We start from the raw sequence: 3453 nt of genomic DNA, 5'->3' as shown, positions 1-3453 counted from the left end.
GGAGCTGTGGGTTAATGCACTGGACTGCAATGTTGGTTTGAACTGCAAGGTCAGTGGTTCAAGCTCACCAGTCACTCCTTGGAAACCCTACACAGGGTCGTTATGAATTGGAACGGACTCGGCGGTACTTCACAACAACAACAATATAAAGATAGCCCATTTCAAACCTTGAACTTATAGATCCACAAGTACTGCTGGCTGGATAGAGATAGAAATGTAAAGTTCTTGCAACACATGGCACCAGAGTCACAGTTAAAAGTAGACTTTAAATATCTTCCCCGAGGCAGCCTTCTTGCCCATCGCCCTGACCCATGGGTGAGCAGGGTTGTGTTTTGTGTTACAGGCACATATGGCATTCAGGGATGTGGTTAAGGATTTCACTCAGGAGAAGTGGTGGCTGTTGAGTTCTGCTCAGAGAGCCCTGTGCAGGGAGGTGATGCTGGAGAACTATGGCAACCTGGTCTCTCTGGGTAAGTATGGGTTCTCGTAGGACTCAATTCTTACTGCTGTTTGCTTTTATGACTGCCTTTGCAATGAGACCCCAAACACACATTCAGCTACCTGTTTCCCTAGGGAAGGGTTGGATTCTTTAGGGTTAAGAATGGGTAGATTGTGTATGTGTGTGTGTGACATGCTGCATTTCTAGACCTGTCTCCTAGGGTGGAACTCTCTTCCTAGTATATCCTTTTTAAACTAGGAAGGTGCCATTTGATGTTTTTATTGTTATTTATTTTATAATGTCCATTTGTGTTTTAGCTCTCTGATAAAATGATTCAAATTTTTATATAATGCTGAATTAATCAATTATCTACATAACTACTTTCATTGTTTGTTTTCTTATTATTTGTCATGTGTGTTGTTTAAAGTGATTAAGAGCAAATATATTGGTTTGAGGACTAAGAAAGTCTGACCCAAGTCATGGTAGTCACAAGAGCTTCAACTGTGTGTGAAAGTTGGAAAATTAATATTAAGACAGTAAAAGAATGGATGCATTTGAATGATGGTGTTGGAGAAGAATTGAAACTGCCATGGGCTGCCAGAAGAGCAATCAAATCTGTGTTGGAAGATATATCGCCAGAATGCTCCTTAGAAGCCAGGATGGTGAGATTTCACCTCTCATACTTTGGACATGTTGTCAAGAGGGACCAGTCCCTGGAGAAGGACATCATGCTTGGTAAAGTGGAGGGTCAGCAAAGACGAGGAAGCCCCCCAACAAGATAGACTGGCACAGTGACTGCAGCAATGGGCTCAAGTGTAGCACTAATTGTGAGGATGGCACAAGATCCAACAGTGTTTCGTTCTGTTCTTCTTGGGGTTGCTATGAGTCAAAACTGACTCAACTTAACCTAACAACAACTGTTTCTAAGCCTAATAGGTTTTATATTGATAGTAGGACCTTGTGTTGAAACATTTGTAGAGGATTTAATGTGCTATTTTTCTACAGAGAACACTTATCTTTCTCTTCACACTGCTACTTAGAATATAGTCATACTTCCTTGACCCCAATATAAGATGAATATAGTTTAAGGCAGGCTTCAAGACTTCTTGAGAACTGATATATTTCTGGTTTTCAAGCATCTTATTAGATAACAGGGAGAAAATGCTAGACACTGGTTCAGAGCTTATAATTATTGTTGTAGTTGTTAGGTGCCATCGAATCAGTACTGACTCAAAGCAACCCTATGCACAACAGAACGAAACACTTCCTGGTCCTGGGCCAACCTCACAATCGTTGCTACATTTGAGCTCATTGAGATGTTGCCACTGTACCAATTCATCTCGCTGAGGGTTTTCCTCATTTTCTCTGACCCTCCACCTTACCAAACATGATATCCTTCTTCAGTGACTGGTCCCACCTGAAAATATGTCTGAAGTGTGATAGAAGAAATCTGGTCAACTTGACTTCAAAGGAGCACTGTACTTCTTCCAACACAGATCTGTTTGTTCATTTGGCACTTTTGATGTTCTCTTCCAACACCATAAACAAATACATAGATTCTTCTAAGGTCTTCCTTATTCACTATCCAACACTTGCATGCATATGAGGTTATTGAAAATATCATGGCTTGGGTCAGGTGCACCTTAGTTCTCAAACAACATCTTTGCTCTTCCACACTTTTTTTTTTAACATACCATGGAATATTATTTGGCAGTTAAAAGGAACAAAGTTTTAACACACATTACCACATGTACAAACCTTAAAGACATGTCACTAAGTCAAAACAGTTCGTCACAAAAGACCACTTATTATAGGATTCCTCTTAAATGAAATACACAAAATAGGTCCATGTATAGGTACAGAAAGTGGGTTAGTGGTAGAGAAGAAATGAAAGTGACATTTAAGAGGGTATAGAGTTTCTTTTCAGGATGGTTGACGTGTTCTAAACTTGATGCGGCAATGACTGTACAGCTCTGTGAACATTATAAATGCTATTGTATTGTATACTTTCAATAGGGGAATTGGATGGTATGTAAATGACATCTCAATAGAGCTATTGCAATGATGAGATATACGTTTCTAACTCCAGGTGGCGAGGTAGATTGTGTTCTGTAGCTGTCTAGTACCATCTTTGAAAGTTTGCATAATTTTATTTATTTATTTATTTTGTATTATTGTTTTATTCTGAATTATTGAGGTAAAACTAGGTGCCATCTTTTATGGCAGGTGCCTGGAATCTCTCTGTGGATCTTCCTTACAAAGGACACAGTGGACATATTATGGGATAACATTTTGGACCCAGCTCTGCACTTGCTCTACCCTCTTCACTGGAGCAGGGACATTCAGAAGAACTAGACGGCAATGTTTTTGCTTTTGTGTGATGGTTTGCTAATTCCCTGCAAGGCGTCAGTGCTCAGGGATACCCTCAGGGAGACATGGAGAGCCAGTGGTACTGATGAGTTGAGGTGTGTCCTTGGAATAAGCCATCTCTCCTGGCCCTAAGCTTTGTCCAAGAGGTGGGGATCCTGTGGAATATGGATAGGAGGGAGACCAGGAAACTCAGTGGAACATTTCCAGAGGGGACACTCACATCTTCAAATGTCTCAGAGGGATAAGCATGGGTCAGCTTTGCCCTGGGAAGCCAATTTCAAGAAGCTCTTCTTATCGGTTATTGCTCCCAACAACCAAAGCACTGTGTAACTATCAAGCACAGTACAGGGAAAGGCCAGGGGTCCTGCAGTCCTGAATATCTAGGTTCTAATCACAGATCCAGCCCTTGTTGGCTTGGATCTTGAGCAACTCATTCTACTCTTCTTTCTTTCTTTTTTTTTCTTAAAGCTTTTATTGTGCATTGAGTGATAGTTTACATGGGAGAGCACCAGTTTCACACTCATTCAATCGTATATCATGCTCTTCAATACTTTTAAGAAGTCTTGTGCAGCAGATTTGCCCCAGTGAAATACATCTTTTGATTTCTTGACTGCTGCTTCCATGAGTGTTGATGGCTGATTCAA

Source organism: Chrysochloris asiatica, unplaced genomic scaffold (genome assembly GCF_000296735.1).
Source record: "Chrysochloris asiatica unplaced genomic scaffold, ChrAsi1.0 scaffold00012, whole genome shotgun sequence".
In the NCBI taxonomy this organism is placed as follows: Eukaryota; Metazoa; Chordata; class Mammalia; order Afrosoricida; family Chrysochloridae; genus Chrysochloris; species Chrysochloris asiatica.
The sequence above is the reverse complement of the archived record's forward strand: the minus strand, read 5'-3'. Positions refer to the sequence as shown.